Here is a 19,299-nt window from a genome sequence, read left to right on the forward strand (position 1 = left end):
AAAAAAAAAAAGAAGCTGGACCATCTTCTTACACCATATACAAGAATAAACTCAAAATGGATTAAAGATTTATTTGTTTGTTTGTTTGTTTAATGCCTACGGCACCTGATCTTCCTAGGTGGTCTGTCATACAAGTACTAACCAGGCCAGAACCTGCTTAGCTTCTGAGATCAGAAGGGATCGGACATGTTCAGGGTGGCATGGCCATAGACTAGATTAAAGATTTAAATGTAAGACCAGAAACCATAAAACTTTTAGAAGAAAACATAGGCATAGACTCTCTGATATTACTGACAGGAATTTCTTTTCAGATATATCTCCTCGGGTAAGGGAAATAAAAGAAAAAATAAACAGGACTACATCAAACTAAAAAGTTTTTGTACAGCAAAGGAAACCATCAACAAAACAAAAAGACAATCGACTATTTGGGAGAAGATATTAGCTAATGATACATCTGATAAGGAGTTAATATTCAAAATTTATAAAGAACTTATACACCTCAACAACAAAAAACAACAATCCAATTAAAAAATGGGCAGAAGACCTGAATAGATACTTCTCCAAAGAGGAAATACAAATGGCTAACAGACATATTAAAAGATGCTCAAGGTTGCTAATCATCAGAGAAATGCAAATTAAAACTACAATGAGATATCACCTCATACCTGTCAGAATGACTATCATCAATAAATCAAAAAACAGCAAGTGTTGGTGAGGATGCAAAGAAAAGGGACCCCTCATACATTGTTGGTGGGATTGCAAATTGGTACAGCCACTATGGAAAGCAATACAGAAGTTCTTCAAAAAATTAAAAAATAGATATACTTTTTGACCCAGGAATTGCACTTCTGAGTATTTATCCAAAGAATACCAAAACAATAATTTGTGAAGATCTATGCACTCCAATATTCATGGCAGCACAATTTACAATAGCCAAGATATGGAAGCAACCTAAATGCCCATCAATAGATGATTAGATAAAGAAATTATGGTTCATGTATACTCAGCCTTTAAAAAAATCAAATCCTACCATTTGCAACAACATGAAAGGACCTAGAGGTTGTGCTGAGTGAAATAAGTCAGAGAAAGATAAATACCACATGATTTCACTTATATGTGGAATCTAAGGAACAAAAAGAACAAATTAATCAAAAACAGACTCACAAATATAGTGGCAATTTGGTGACGGATAGAGGAGGGGGGTTTGGGAGGCTGAGAGAATGGGGTGAAGAGCTAAAGAAGTACAAATTAGTAGTTGACAGTTGGGCACTGGGAGCATAGCAGAGGGAATTCAGTTAGTGTTAATATGATAGTTAAGTGGAGGGCCAGTGGAGGGAGCAATTGGGGAGATCGTTCTATGAACATTATAGATGTCTAACCAATGTACTGTATACTTGAAACTAATTTAAATAAATAAATTTATAAAAAATGTGAAATCTCACATTTGCAATGATATAGATGAACCTATAGGGTATTATGCTAAGTGAAATAAGTCAGACAGAGAAAGTCAAATACCACATGATTTCACATATATATGGAATCTAAGGAAGAAAATAAATGAACAAACAAAATGAAAACAGACTTATAGGTACAGAGAACAAAATGGCGACTGCAAATAGGAGGAGATTTGGGGAGGCTGGGTGATAAAGGTGAAAAGATTAAGAAGTACGAATTGGTAGTTACAAAATAGTCACAGGCAAGTAGAGTACAGAATAGGGAATATAGTCAATAATATTATAATAACTATATATAGTGCCAGATGGGTACTAGACTAATCAGGGGGATCACTTCATAAATTATGTAAGTGTCTAACCACTACGCTATACACCTGAAACTAATATAAAATAATATTGAATGTCAACTCTAACTGAAAAATAAAAATTTTAAAAAAAGGTAATACAAGTTAAATTTAAGGCATGGAAAACAATGCCGGACCAAAACTGGGCTTATTCCTTTCTTCCAGTGTTAAAGATACAATGGGTTTATGTTTCAGAACTTTGGAAGAATAATTTAATATTCAGAAATACGATATCAAAATACTATATTGAATAATTTTTCCTATGTGAAAGCATTATTCCCCTTAAATATGCAAAGCTGCCAAAAATATACTATCCATATATTTATTTTTTTAGAAATATTGCACTTATTCTAGTTCACCAGAGATGAAAAAATTAAAATTCATAGATGGGGAATAATTAAAGAAATTTTCAAGTCTTCTGTTATTTAGCTTAGAACCAGACTTTGGGAGTCATTTGTTAGATTCTGTCATACAAAGACAAAGTTTTATTCTCTACTACATTCCTTAACTTTCCTTCTTATGTAGTCATTTCTTTTTAGTTTCCAGGAATTTATTTCCTGCTCCAGATTTATTATCCTATTTTTAATTAAATATTTTGCTATATTTCACTAATACTTAGAATAATAATGACTACTTTTCCAAATTATGAAAAGCAAATCATTTTTAGAGTGGCCAAGGTCGAAGTATCACTAAACAAAATAGCTCTTAATCTCTCTTTGCATAAATATATAGCTTTAAAATGACATTGCCTTGTGTGAAGAAAATTTGACTCACAATTTCTTGCCCCTTTAAAAGACATGAAATGACTTATTTAAAACTACATTGGAAAGTCCAATAAATTTACCAAAGATTAATATTACCCATCTTCAAGCCACTCATTGTATCAATTTTAGTCTAATAACAATAAATATTTTAAAAATTATTTTTAAAAATAAAAATTTGTATTATGAGCACAATTCTAGTAAAATATTATATAAAAAATCTGTAAGGAAGTACATTAAAGTGTTATAAGTAATTATGTTTATGTGTTAAAGTTATAGGTGTCTAAATATAATGTTTTTCATATCTCAAATTATCCTCAATTGAGATAGTCAGACTTAGCAGATAAAAATAAAGTATATTGAGTTATATTTGTATTTCCAAAAACAGTTAAATTTTTATTTTAAATGTCCCAAATATTGCAAAGGTTATAATACACTAATATTAAATTTGAATTTCAGATAACAACAAATATTTTTTAGTGTATGTCCTGTGTAATATTTGAAACATACTTATAATAAAAATATCTATTGTTTATTTTAAATGCAAATTTAACTCAATGTCCTGTATTTTATCTGGTAGTCGATACATCATGAGAAAATATGTTTATTCTATTTAGGGAAACACCATTTAATATAATATACTTAGCTTATTAAATTTGGAAGAAAATGCACAAATATGATACAGCTATTTTCTCCTTGAGGTTCCATGTTGTAGATGATGTGCATAATATATATTTTATAATAATAAGCTTTTAGAAAAAATGACTATAAACAGGATCACTAAGAAATTTAGAATATACACAAAACACATTATTGAACCACAAGTGAATGGGAGAGGGCTAGAAACTAATCCACAGTTAGTGGAGAAGTAATGGGCACAACTATTTCCTTCCAATTTTTCCTCTCTAATCTTTCAGTCTGGCCTGCAAATAAGTGATAATTTTCTGTTCAGATAAATAACTCCAGTAAAAACTAAGATTATTCTATAATCATGAGCTATCAGCATAGACGACTTGGAAATACATTATTATAAACACAACTAATATACACATATACACACCATTACTCAAATTTTCTTCTGGAACGTCTTAAAATTGACTTTCTTGCTTTTTCATTCTAGTAGATATAGCTATCTAGCATGTAATAGAAACCACATCTTAGATCTATGTTATCGGTTTAGTTCTTTCTTTTTCTTTTTTTTTTTTTGGCCTGACTTAACGACTGGATTAGAGAAGGCTGACTGATATCTCAAGGCGACAATGGAATTTTCTGAGTTTCACAGGTATATGGGTCAGTTTCCCAGCAGAGAAAAGTCTAGCAATCACAATACAGCTGAAAATATTCTATAGGGAGACAACTGTTAAGAAAACCATTAACTCTTGACAGTGTGGCTGCTGTGCCAAGGTGATTCAAATTTGTGTACTTGAAAGACTTTGTTCTTAAGTAAATCAAAGAACTTCTGATTACCTTCAATGACTAGAGAGTGCAGTGCTCAAATCTACCAGCATCTCCAACAAAGTGAAAGCTACATACACTGGTGAAAACAATGCTACAAATGCAAAGAGATCTCAACAACAGAATGAAATAAAGACTACATCAAATCTCTAGAATTGTGAAATAGTCAAAACATATACAGTATAATACTTTTAAATAAAAATAGAGCATAAATTTTCTTTGTTTTAATTTAATTTTATTATTAGTTTCAAGTATACAGTACATTGGTTAGACATTTATATAGTTTATAAATGATCTCCCTGATTGCTTTCTCTCCTCTGGCTCTACACCTCGCCATTACATTACTGCTAACTACATTCCCTATGCCATGCTCTCCATCCCCGTGGCCATCTATCAACTATTAATTTTCAATTAATAAACACAGCTAGAGTTTAGATGTTACTAGAAAGACTTTTATTAAAAGGTTAGATAAATTATCATGTGTTCATAAGCATGATATAAAAAGAAAACAAATTTCTCATTTTATTGCCAAGTTAAGTTTTTAATTTTATAATTAAGAATACATTATAAGATAATTCTGATAATAAAAGTTCTCTAATTTTCTACTGGGAAGGAATAGATAGCAGAAATTACTCATAAAGTAGAGCAAGAAAAGTATATATAGGAAGAAAAGTTAAACTAAAATACAATTTTGTCAGAAGGGTACAGTGACAAAATTAGTCAAAAACTTGTTTTATTTCATTTTTTCATTAAGATACAGGAAACAGCTTTTTTAAATTTTTTATTAAATGAGGCCACATATTCATTTTCTACTGTTATTCACAAAGGAATATATCAGGAATGGTTTTATTTATTTTAGGTTTAAATTATGTTGTTATTATTGTTTCCCCTATTGATTCATGCATTTAAATGACACATTGTCCTCCATTACAAAAGATGTGAAACCATAATTTTACATGAAGGGAAGTTTATTAAATGTTTATTGGAAAATCATGCCAAAGAAGATCTATATATGACAACTAAATGTGAAGGAGGCCATTTTTACCTGCCAACATTTTCATGGGTGATTTTCATGGTAAACAAAAAAGGAAAGATTGCCTAACCTGAGAAGGCACCTGTCCCAAAAACTTTGCTTTGAAACAAGTTATTTCCATAAGGCAGACTCCTTTGTTTGTATAAATCTGGGAATTACATTGTGTATACCATATTGATATAAAAATTACTGATAGATATTATCGTTCTTCCTGTCAACAAATATCTACTAAATACACATTATACAAAACACCTATAGGTCAGAACTTGGGAAGGACAGAGGCAGTTGTTTCAAACTGCTTTTGATCTGAAAGAGTTAATGGTCACACTTAACTAAAAAGAATATGTAATCCATTATAGTATTCTTTACACTCTTTCTAGCCCCTGAATTCACTGGAAAGACCAGAGAAGAACCAATTTTGAGTCTTGCCACAATATTGTGTCAATCTAAATGGAAATCTTCCATGTTTTGTAATAGATATAATGGTCTTCATCTACATATTAAAATGTGGGCATGTGGCCAGTTTAGGGAAGCTCTCTGGGAACTTTTACTTCATTATTTTGGGACTTTGCAAACGGTGCCTGGCTACACAGCAGAATGGATAGTGTCTTTCCAGGGAAAGAAGAATCGATAAAGATTACAAGAAAGGAAAAAGGCAAAGTACTGTAGGTTCTTAAATGAAAATTGATTTCCACCATTGACCATGGAATAAGCTCATCAGTAACATCGCATTTAGAAAGAATCTAATTGTTTCTTCTTACGGTAGGGTTTGAATTTGGAAGGGAAGTATAAGAGGAAAAATCAATTCTCTGTTATCACAAGTAGTTTAGTCACAGCATACTGATTCAAGAAAATGCAATTATTTAAGAGGCCATTCTAGCCACTCAATGGATTGCCTCAGAAAACCAAGTTGCATTCCTCAGAAACATATAGGTTCAATTTTTAATTCTTTCTTTTTTCATATATGTACCTACCACTAGAGACATCCTTAATTCCTTTCAGTCATGTAGTAAATGAAACACAAAAGAAAATGAATTAGTGCACATTCACTAGTAAAAGTGAGATCATCCAAATTGTGAGCAATACTGATGATTCATCTCTGTGTATAAGGGACAACATGTTATTTTATTTACTTATCACTTAAGCATAATAAGGATATAGAACTGACCATGATACAAAAAATGTCTAGTTTCATGGAGCTTTAATTGTATTTTATATGTGAGTGATGGAGGTGGCAGATAAATAAGAAAGTGAAAAATTTATGAAGAAGATAATTTCCAATAGAGGTATGTGCTAGGACCTGACCTGGAAGCAGAACATCCCAGTCAAGGGGAATAACAAAAAGTGGAAGCATGATTTCCATAGCTAAGGAACAGAAAGAACAATTCCAGTGTGGTTGGATCTGCATAAGAGTAGTACTATGAATTGATATGGAAAGGGTATGTAGGAATCAAATTGTATATGGCCATGGAGACCCTGGTCAACAGCGTAGGTTTCATTGAGAGTAAGTTCGGAAACTATGAAAGATTTTGGGGCATGGTGGGAGGATAATATTTGATTTGCACTGTTTAAAAGCTCATGCTGACTGATGTATGAGGAATAAACTGAAGAAGCATCAGTAATTAGAAGAGGAATGTCTGTGTCTTTGACTACTGTGATAAAAGTTTTTGTTACAAAGCTATTGTGTTTTCCCTAAAAGCTTTTTAAAAATATAGCCAATTTTTTAAATTGGGCTGGGGCAGCCTCATAGGAAAATCACTAAATGTGACTTAATAAAAAAAGAAGAGAGGGCAGTAAATATATCCTCAGAGGGAAATAAGCCACAGAGAAGCAAACACCCAAAATAAGTCATCAAGTCTTACAAAAAATCTTGCAATCAATCTCATATATATTAAATATGTTTCTATAGAGTTCTTTTAATTACAATAAAAACTACTACCAACTCTACCCATTTCCTCTGCCATTCTCCTTCCCTCTTCCTTTATTCAGACATAGTTCATTCGTATTTCAATCTTACTGGTAAAAATTCACAGCTATCATTATCATAGTCATTTCAGCACAACAGAAAGGGCACAAACATAGAATCAGATGGGATCCAGACCTGGTACTGACTGCAGTAACTTTGGGAAGTTCTTAACATTTCCGTGTCTTGGTTTCCAATCTGTAAAGTTAGGAGAATAGATCTATCCCATGATCTGTTATAAGTGCTTTGGATATTTAAATGTAATCTAAGAATAATTCTATAAGTTAGGTGGTATTATTATTACTACTATTATCATCATTATTCCTCTTAATGGTAAGAAAACGGAGCTAGACAAGTAAGGTAAATAGCTCAGTCAATGAGACCAGGTAGTAAGTTGCAAAGCCTAGATTGGGACATCCAGTCTTCCTGATTACAGAACCCTCATTTTAAACACTACATCTGTCTGATCTTTAATGGACTAATACATCATAAATACTTAATCAAACTTTGCTACCTCTTTCATTTTTTTTATACTTCTTCCCTTATTTCAACTTGTAGTAATTGCATACTCAATAATAATTATGAGAATTATGTAATGTTTCAATGCCTTGGCCCAAATTGGTATCTGTTCTTCCCAATTTGCTATCTCTCCCAGAAATCCTGAACTGGTTGCTTCTCATTAAGACATAAATATGAATTACAAATCTCTTGGATGATGCTTCCAACAGAAAATAATGTAAGTAATATAGTCACAGGATTCTGAGAAAGTGATAGAATTCTTTTGCATTTGACAGAGCAATTGAAGTATAATTATGACTTTCCAAATTCTCACTTTCGAATTATAGTAAACATTTTTTTTCTTTTACACAGAGAAGAAAACAAAAGATCATGTCACAAATCACAAAATAATCTGATCACACACCTCAAAAGTTAAGAAAAGTTGTTTTCTGTCCAGTTACTGGTGTTTTACTAGTCACAAACAGGCTAATGAATAGTTGAAATCAATATCAGAAACAAGCAAGAAATGGAATATTGGTACCGAAAAGTATTGGCACTGAGAATTTGCTCTCAGTTTCAGAAGTAGTAATGATGATTTCCATATCAACCACATATATGCAAAACATAACATATATATATATATATGAGCAAATATCTTTTTTGTGTTTCCTGGGTTCAAGGAAAGCACTATGCTTTGGTTTAACATTTTTATACATATTTTTCATTTTATTTTGCTTTTACAATAGATTTGAGAAGTAGGTAGCAGTGGGTGTAGGTTGGGTGCTCAGGATCATAGTAAAAATGTAGTAATAACAGAACAATTTTGTAAAAGAAGAAATTGAGAAAGAAATGTAAGTAAATTATCTCAAGTTCTACAGCTAATAAGGAGTAGAACTGGATCACAAACTCACTTTTGTACTCCCTAATTTTCTGGATTTTTCACCCTAAAAAGGCTTTGAACATAAATTAAAATTTTATTAGAGTATATAACTATTTCAGAAGGACATTTATATACCTAAAAACTACATTTATAGTTTGGGTTTTCTATAATATGTACATTTTGTTTTGGGCACAGAAATCTTTTAAATGGAATGATGTGCTTTAAATACCTGTGAGATAAAAGTTATTGAGAATAAACAAGAAACATAACTAAATAAAATTATTTTAATGTGCTTAATCCCAACTTTGGTTGATTTCTAGATACTAAATATTATTGTCATTATTTTCGAGTAAGGAAACAAATCTATTGGGTTTATGGAAGAGCTGTAAACATATTTAACCAAGTCTAATCAGCTACTCTAGTTTTATCTCATCCATTTTTAATATAAATATCTATCTATCATCTATCTATCTATCAATCTATCTATCATCCATCTTTCTATCAATCATCTATATATCTAATCTATCATCTAACTATCTATCATCTATCTATCTGATCCTAATAAAAATTTATCATTCAAACAAGAATGGAACTAAGAACATTTATTGAATAACAGCAATGCCAAATGATGGGCTAATTGTTTTCATCTGTGTTATAGTGTTAATCTTGGCAAATGCTCTTCAGGGTGTTATTAAAACAATTTGCCAGAAGAGTAAACTGAAGCTCAGGAAGATTAACTTGTCCATGTCTTACTACTAGTAATTTTCAGTTAATATTTTTATATTTGGTCACAACCTAGTTTCTTTTTGAGACCACTTAACCCATAGCAGTAGCTGAAAAGTTGAAAAATAATAAAAGTAAAAACATTCATTAACACCAACTATTAAATAAATATTTTTCAGGAGAATTCACTGCTACCAAAGAGCTGACTCATATTAACTACCAAATGGTAACAGTGAGTCAGTAACTTTTGGACTCGGTAAGCTTGATCTTAATAATCTGACATCCTGCAGTGGCAATAGATCCACATCTCATTATTTTGTCACCTTGATCCATTTTGCGTTCTTGCGATACTAACTTAGCACTCTTTCTTCATTTTATATCATGCTGTAGTATATGTATTTTTCTATCTTTTTATTGTAAGTTCTCATAATGTCTCAAGGTAAGTAAGAAAACACTGCAGAAATGAGATAAGAATTTCCTGCTAGCACAATCTTGGGATACTCTTGAAATGACAGTATAAATCAAATATTCACTTATTTCTGAAATCTATCATTTACAGTAGAATTAACAAAAGAGAAATAACAAAGGACATTTTTACTATTGACAACAACCCCAATCCCTGTAAAGTAAATGAAAGGCTTATATTCATTTGAGGTAGCAGAGCTAGGCAGGCAAAAAATTCAAACTTGTATAAGTGAATTTTTAGAAAGTTTATCACAATTACAGAAGTGTTCCAGGGACAAGAAGTTCATCTAGATTTTTGTCCAGTTATTATTTTAACAATCAGGCACAAAAAGCCTTAAACCACAGTTTTTACAGAGCCCTGATTTGGAAATAAAGAAGAGAAAATTCTGCATCAAAAATGTGATTTTCAAATCTTAAACGATTTTATACAATTTAGTAATATCTTCTCAAAATGCAACTTACATTATAAAGTTACTCTTTAACTAGACATTGCAACCCATATTATATTGACTAAATTTAAAGTGATTTTCTTGTAACTCCCATTTGCAATTATATTTAACTTCCATGTTAAAAATCTTTTGGCAGTTAAAAACTTTAATAGCTAATGTCTTGCTATATCATTAAAAGGTTACAATCAGTTGATTTAAATACTATAACGATAAAGCCAAAGTCTTGGGCTATGTCCCAGTATGGACTTACATGACAAATTTTACTCTTGACTACCATTGGTTATGGAGAATTTGTTTCTGATCCTAAAGATGGTAAAATTTGAGAAAGAAAACATGTCAGGTATATCAGGCAATCTACGATCAAAATGAGGAAAACAATTCTAGCCAATTTCTGTGTTTTGGAATAACAAGGGTTTTTGTTTGTTTTTGTTTTGTTTGTTTGTTTGTTTTTTGTCTTGTTTTGTTTTGTTTTGTTTTGCCAAAAATTCCACAATGTTCTGGGTCTCTGGGGTCTAAATGGCATATATCTTTAAAAAAAAAAAAGCAATCTACTAGAAACATGCCATCCCAGAGCTAGCATATCAGTAGAAAAATCAAAAGTCTCAAGGATCTGTAATAAATGTGAATCTGGGATAAATCGTAGTATCTAAAATGTCTAATGAGGAAGATTCCACATCAAAGTAAGCATTTCCGATTACACAGCTAATAGGATGTGTGGTATCAACATAATTTTTAAATGACTCATCTATGATGAAACAGGATCTTAGCCAGAAACTAGAGATACAAGTTTTTCTCTTTGGGGAAAAATGACTAGCCAAAACCAAAGCAGGAGAAAAAATGACAGTTAGTCATGATTAAGGAAAGATATAGTCAGTGTCGTGATCTCTGCCTCAAATAGCTGCCATGCTTTCTGCTAGGAACCCCAAAATGGGCAATCCACCTAAATGCAGACTCTTAACTAGAACATCACTCCCAAATCCCTATTTACTTGCCTTAACTGGGTGAGGTACATTAAGGAATCCAAGTTACATGATATTGCTAAGCTAGATCCACCCTGATTTCCACATGGTCTTCTGTAGAGATACTATCTCCTAGCGGGAGACATCTCTAAGACCAAAACAGAGAAATCAGAGTATTTCCTCACCTTTTCACCTATTTCACCATATAAAATATAAAATAGAGACATCGATAAGACCTTAATCTCTACTGAGGTGAATTATTTTGTGTTCTTGAGAACTTTATTTTGCCTTTTACTCACAGGAGAATTCTCTCTTTATGAGTATCTTGAAGGTACACACATTGAGGAGGGGAAAATTTATTAGCTCTTCTCAGGGCAAAGGTGAGCTTCAGGCAGGCCACATTGCACTGAAATTACATCAAAATAATCTGGTTTTATAAATATGTGCTTTTACTTCTGGAAATCAAATTTAAAGAATTTGTGATTCTGAAAAGATTAAAAACACCTGGCTTAAAAACCAACTGTATAAGAAATAAATTTCTAGTTGGAAGAGAAAGCATATAGAGAAATAATATTTGAAATATCTATAGGTTTTTCATTTAACTTATTTCCATTAAAATGCCATACAATATTTTAAGGAAGCTAAATGTATACATTGGAAATTATGTGAGCTTCTAATAATAAGATTTCCCCCAAAATTGTGGAGACCCCACTTTTATCATACACATGTGTGTGTGCACATACACATATGTACATCTACACACGCACATCCTCTCCTCCCCAGTTTGTTTATTGCACGGTCTAATTCTGCTGTTCTAAATCGAATTCTGTGTCAGCTCTTAGCAGCATGGTAACTGAGTAACACTATGGTTATTAAAGAGGTGCAGAGTCATAATGTTATTCAGATCTGGCCAGGTTAGGACACATACTCACACAATCTACCAAGTTACTGAGAATCTTATCTAATCTTTATGGAGAGAAACACCTGGCTACACATTCCAAAAGACTTATGGTTCTGCCTCTCTTTTCCAACAAAATGAAACAAAATATACTCTAGTCCTTTTGAAAACATTATTTTGGGGCCTCATAAAATTCTGAATTGGAATAAAAAAACTTCAGATGTTAAAAAATGTTACATATAATTCTCTCCAGGAAAAGTATACATGACAAACTGTGCTTCAGTGCCCAGTTTGAGAATAGATGGCAGATGGATATAGATAATAGATGATGATATAGATAGATGATGATGATGATGATGATGATGATGATGATGATGATGAAGATAGATAGATAGATGATAGATAGATGATAGATAGATAGATAAAGATAGATGATAGATAGCTAGTTAGCTAGCTCTAGATAGATGATAGATGATAGATGATAGATAGATAGATAATAGATAGGTGATAGATATAAAATATAATCTGGGGGTGATGTAAATGTTGGTTTAGCACAATGAGAATTAAATACAGTGAAAATAAGGTGTCTTCCAGATCTTTCTTAGTCCTACAATTAATTAATGGCTCCCAAAGGACTTAAAAGGTCACAATAACAACAAAAAAGGTTACAACATGTCTTCAATGTTCCACTGTCTCTCCTGTGAAGATGCCAGAAAGTTCTGTATTTGGGGTTAAGGTCTTTGGCTCAGACTACAATAGATGAAGCACCAATTTTGAAATTTTAAAAGCAACCTAACAAAAGCAGTCATTATAAATTACAACTGAAGAAAGAACCAAAAACAAGACACAAATGCCAGGATAAGAATTATAAGGGATGAAAGAAGCACCAAAAAGCAGAATGTGAGATAGATTAAAATATGAATCTAGACAATGAGCTGTAATTGACACCAGGATATCTGTGGCTTATCCTACATTGGATCTTGACCACTATTAGGCTCGTGGGAATAAAGGTGCTGGGCTAGGCCAGGTATTATCAATGTTCAATAAACTCAGATGATTATACCATATATTGTCAATGAGTACCACCATATACCATGAATAAGCTCCAACAGGTTATTCAAAGTACGTGCTTTATCCCATTTACTTTATGAATTCTGTGAGTCCCAAATTCTCTATATCAATTTTGTTTAATATGAACTTTCATTTATACATTAGGATGCTATATATTTCAGTGGATCTTTTTTAAACATAAAAACCTGTATAAAAGCAAGCATTCAGGAACGAAGATTCTTATCCTTGATGACTTTACTTAATATACTAGAGAGTTTTCCCTGATACACTTGAGATAAATTTACTTACTAAAAACAGTTAACAAATACTTGGCAGACATGAATTCATGTTCTTCTTTGCATCATCCCAAAGTCTAATTCTTGAGTCAAGCCTATGCTAAACATTCAAAATAATAATATGTTTTTTAAGCTAATTCAGAATCATGAAGAATATATACTGAGTGTTGAAGAGATAAACTGTGTTATATATCATATCCTAAATATGCCAAGGCCAAGTGATTTTCATTTGTTCACTTAGTAATCTCTTTGGAATTTCAAATGTATTTTAAACAAGCGCTTACTGAGAATATACATTTTAATAGTGTGATTAAATATGACACTTTCATCTATTACAGTTTAGTCCAGTCCTAGCTTCATGACTTATATGTGAGAAATGAAATAATTGAATATACATATTATGTACCCTAAACAATTTTTTCTTTATCTCATTGAAATTGTGTCACAATTTATCATTATTTAAACACCTTATGATATTGATAGACTGAAATGTATTCTAAGAAAAAGAAAAATTGGGCTTAACAGTGTATACTAATACTTGGAAAACTCTATATGTCTTTAATTCAAGAAAGAGATACATAAATTTATGGAATGGACTAAAAATCTCATAATTTAAATCATTTGTTACATCATGTGAAAAAAAAAGCCAAAACTTATTAAGCTGGTAACAAATTATTGGCACATATTTTATATAGTCTGTCAATATTTTGGTAATAAATTTTTATGTGAGGAGAGACTGAAGAAGTAGAAATTTTAAAAAAGGTCAAACATTGTTTGCTACTCCACAAGTATCTTTGAAATTATGAAAAGTGTATTCTTTTAAATTTCATTCTAAAATAGCAGTTGTTCACATCTAATCCATATTCTGAAAGTTATTATGAAATTTCTTAGAATAATCCCAGATTCTAATACCTTAAAATTCTCACCCTTCATTGAAAATATAGACCTTTCAATAGCAGAAATTTGATTTTATTTATTAAACTAGCCAGCACTAATTATGCAAAAACATTTGTGCTAGAAAAAAATAATTCATTTCTCATTTATAACGTGTGACATTATCCTTACCTGAAATATATTTTTAAACTTGAAAGAAATATCTTAATTCAAAATATTTAAAAATGCGGAAATTTTATAAAAGCTAAACATCATCATCAAAAGTTGAAATGTATTACCAATTTCTGATAATATATCTTATACTCTATAATAAACTATACAATGTACAGTAACTTAATAAAAGAACATTTTGACTTGTTGATTTAAATGTTTAGAACTATAATTTACTTTGCAGAAGACCAAGATTACTGATAAAGCGTGAGTTTTTAAAAGCTAAAGAAACTTTTTAATGAGATCTAATCTAAAAGAACTATTTATGCCAATAGCAGAGGGAAAACATTTATTTATATCTAATGCATATGCCTGAATAAATGAGATGTGCAGTTTCAGCAATAAATAATGCTGAACTTACAAACCTGTATAAGTGTGAACTTCATTTTCTCTCTCTACTTTTACAATAGTAAAACCTTTCTCTCTGTCAAAGAATATTACTTCCATTTTTGCTTAGATCTCATCCCTTATCCCCTTCTCAAAGTCTTCATGTCTTTGTTAATCCTTTTTTCTCATACTATCATCAAACTGTCTCTAGATTATCCACATCAGCATTAAAATATGATCTGCTATCCTACTTAAAAATAGCATCTGATAATAAAGCAAACAAAACAAAACAAAATAACCCTTCCCTGACTTAACATTAACACCACCTCCCTCAACAACTACACTGCATTTGTTGCTCAAGCCATCACTGACTGGCTTCTACTTCTGCTATAGTCAACAACAAAAGTCTTACCCAAATAAGTGAACATTTGTCTATCTTTATTCCACTCAGCCTTACAAAAACTATGACAAAGTGGCAATCTAATAATCTTCTTTCTTGAAAAATTGTTTGTGGAGTTAGGTTTGGAGGGGTTTTTGTATTCTAGAACAAACAGTATCAGTGTATCAAGGATGATACCAAGGTTTTGGATCTGAGTAACTGAAAGATTAGGTTAGCAAAAAAAAAAAAAATGAGTTTGGGTGGGAAAAGATGCAGGTAAGGAAATTTTGTCTGTTTTGTCAGTAGGACTAGATTCACTTCAGTTTTTGACTTGTATTTGAGATAGCCTATTTGATTTTTAGTTGACAAAGACTCTTCTTTTGTAGTTGAGAGACCAATAATTCAAGCTAATAATAATGGTTAACAATTATTTACATTTATTATATTCCAGGTATTGGTTTCAGCTTATTACTTTTCAATGAAGACTTATCCATATTATTTAAAATTTATTTTATAAGGATGTTTGGGTTGACAATTTCTCATTTCAAAATTTATTGTTTTTTTTTTAAATTTCAAATAAAGCTATAGACCTACACAAACTGTACTTTCTCAATAAAACACTAAGTCGATACTGACAGACAACCCTTCTACATGAATATATATATAGAGAGAGAGAGAGAATAAATGAGTAATTCTTATATATAGCTTATGAATATATATATACAGAGTGAAAGAGAGAGAGAGAGAGAGAGAGAGAGAGAGAATTTATATATATATATACTGTCGTTTGTGCCAGGCACTTGTGGGTACTAAAAGTTTTGATACATAGATGAAATTTCTGTGCTTGAAGAAAAGGAAAAAAATAAAATAAATAGTTAGCTAAATATGTTGAGGTATTATGGTAAATATTACAACAAAAAAAAACAAAGCAATGTAAGAGGGGAAAATTCAGAGGGGTAGTTTATAGACTGGGTAGTTGGAAAAGGCTCCTCAGAGATGATACCATATGAGAACAGATCTGAATCAAGTGAGGGAGCAAGTCATGCACAGGTCTGAAGAAAGATCTTTCCAGGCAGATAGTAGACAAATCACCAAGTCCTCAGGTAGCTCTGTGCTTGGCATGTTTAAGAAGTAAAAAAAAGATAGCATTGCTTGAGTAGAGTAAATGATCAGAGACAGAGGCCTAAATAAGAGTGTGAGGTCAATAACATTAGGCTTTTTAACATTAAGAATTTCGATCCTTATTCCCTGAGTATAATAGGGATTCATTAGAAGTTTGAGTAGGCATATGGCAAGATTTAACTAATGCTTTCTAAAATATCATTAGATAGTATAGGGAATGGGCAGGAGTAGAAGCTGACAGATGATTTAGTATGCTATTGCAATAGTGTTGGTGAGAAGAGATAGGCTCTTAGTATTTCTCCTTTATTCTTTTAATATGAATAAACGCATTAATTTATTTTTATAAGTTAATCTATGTCTTTTATTCCTAGAAAAAAAACATTCCAGTATAGTATATTAGATAGTCTATTATAATCACTAGATTTGATATGCTATTATATTTGATATGCTATTATATTTATATTATATATTAATATTATAGTAAACATTATAACATTAATATTTTGTATCCATGATCATCCAAGATATTGTGCCATGGATTTAACGGTATAATTTTTTTCTGATTTAAATATTAGGATAATGATGGTCTCATAAAATGAATTATGATAGCATCCCTTTCCTTTTCTGAAAAAGCTAATACAGCTTTGATATTATTCCTTCCTTAAAAATTTAACAAAAAGCTAACAGTGTAGCTATCTAAACATGTTTCATTATGAAAACATTTAATACTATGAATTAAATTTATTTAATTGATACAGGTCTACTCAATTTATTTATTCTTGAGTTAGTTTTGTTATTTATATATATATTAGTTTTTCTTAATTGCTTTCATAACATAAATTTAGTAGCAACAAACAACACATTTTTATCTCACAGTTCAGTAGGTCAGAGTTAGTTTAGGTACAGAGTTAGGCTTGATTGAGTCATCTACTTAATATTGTACAAGGCCAAAGTTAAGATGTTCTTTCAGAGACTCTAAAAATGAATCCACTTGTAAATTCATTTAAATTGTTGGCCAAATTCAGTTCCTTGTGATTGCTGCATAGCTCAGACCCAGGTTTCCATGTTGCCAGTCAACTGGAATCTGTTCATTGCTTCTACAGGCTGCTCACATTCCTTCTCAAGTTTCCCATGTGATCACCCTCCAGCAAGAGACAAGCCCCTTTCATGCTTCAACTTTCTCCAAAATCCTCTTTAGCTATCTCTCTTTAAACCCAGCCTGAGAATATTCTTTACTTTTAAGTGTTCATATGTATCCTTTATCATATCTTTTATTATGTAATAAACATAAGTGTCTTCCTGAGTTTTTTTGAGCTGTTTTTACAAATTACTGAACCAAGTAGGGGTTCATGGGAAACCTGATTTATAGCTGTTCAGTCAGAAGTACAGGTGACAGGTAACCTGGGACTTAAGGCATCTGAAATAGAGACAGTCTTGTGAGATTGAGCCCTCAACTTGTGGGATCTGATGTTAACTCCAGGTAGTGTCAAAACCGAATCGCATGAAACCAAATTGGCATCTGGAGAGTTGAAGAATTGCTTGGTGTGGAAGAATCCCACACATCTGGTGTCAAAGGTGAAGTGGTCTGTGAATATTGTGAAGAAAAACAAACTTTTTCCTTTCCTTTGATGTAGATAAGGTTTTTTTTTTTTTCGAGGTTTGTAGACATGTAGGGTATTAAATACTCTTGATAGATATCCTCTTCGCATTATAAAATATTCTCTTTATTCCCATATTTCTTTGTCCTGAAGTCTACTTTTCTCATATTAAAATAATTGCTCTAATTATCTCATACTTAACTATATCTTTTATACATCTTTTTATATGTTATAATTTTTCCCTTTTTTTACATTTAACCTCTTTATATCTTTATATTTAAAATGATCTAATAGACAGAAATTAGCATAGTTCCTCTTTTAATTAGGCAAGATTTATAATGTACTGCTTTATAGGAAAAAACATATAATATTTTTTCTTAAAAGTCAAATACCTCTCCATATTTTTGAACACCCAAAGATCTATGTCAACTTTTAAAAAGAAAAGATTCTCAGGAACTCTTCTATGATTATCAAGTATAACGAAAATAAAATTGTGATCTAGTGAAGATAATCAGATTTGTTCAAAAAGTTAACTACATTTTGAATACTACTGGTTTATAATATGGGTGAGATGAGAAAAAATATTTTTTCTATCAGTTCACTCTTTTTTATATCTTTACTTACAAATTACAGTTATGTGGATTTATTTGTGCCCTTTTTGATGCCTGTCTCCCCATTAGAGTGTATACATCAAAAGGTAGCATATATTCTCATTTATTAATTTCTTTATACATAGTGTCTACATAGTGTACATAGTGTTTATACATAGTGTTTGAACATAGTAAATGGTCAATGAATAATTGTTCAATAAATGAATGATTAGTATTAATCTTGCACTTACTGTTAGGTAATAATACATAACATGAAAGTTTTAAGTATGTAAATATTGTGACAAATGTGTAAAGATGAATTTTTCCAGAGAAAAAATGAAAGGTTTCATTTGTCAAAACCGTCTCAACAGTCTTGAGATGTTTAACAAAAACTGCAATAGTCTTGTTAAAAAAATAAATAAATGGGAGAGAAACTAAGAAATAAAACCTAAAAAATATTTAGAAAATTTTGTCAATTAAATATGTATTTGGAAAAGTTTATTTGATTAAGTGTACTGGTAATTTTGGAAGCTACAGTTATGGAGATATGGGATTTCAATACAGTATTTGGGAAAAACTATACAATGAGTAAAGTGCTCAGTTGTGAAAAATATATTGGTGACATTCCTATGAGTAGGAGCTATGGGAAGCTAACAATCACTCAGTGACTTAGATGATTGCAAGACACTTTGATTATCTTGAAGAAATTGTAAATTTCTTTCAATATATCAATTTTCAAATTCTATTAAATATAAAAGTTGACTCTAAAAATGGATTAACAGAAAGAATAAACTAGTTTTTAGAAATTTGAAATATTTTTGAAGTAAAATAAAATAAAATAGACTAAATAAATAAAATTCATGCTTTAATATGTTTGTGTTCAGGAAAATAAAAACTAAAATGTTCACAAGAGTATCGATCAAAAGGCAAAAAAATAAATAATGAAAAAAA

The 19,299-nt window shown here is 31.0% G+C and overlaps 1 pseudogene; it reads right to left on the reverse strand.

Moving 5' to 3' along the window:
• Positions 1-93: 93 nt before the first annotated feature.
• Positions 94-212, reverse strand: LOC111741416 (annotated as a pseudogene).
• Positions 213-19,299: the final 19,087 nt, after the last annotated feature.

This window comes from Pteropus vampyrus, unplaced genomic scaffold (assembly GCF_000151845.1).
Source record: "Pteropus vampyrus isolate Shadow unplaced genomic scaffold, Pvam_2.0 Scaffold77, whole genome shotgun sequence".
In the NCBI taxonomy this organism is placed as follows: domain Eukaryota; kingdom Metazoa; phylum Chordata; class Mammalia; order Chiroptera; family Pteropodidae; genus Pteropus; species Pteropus vampyrus.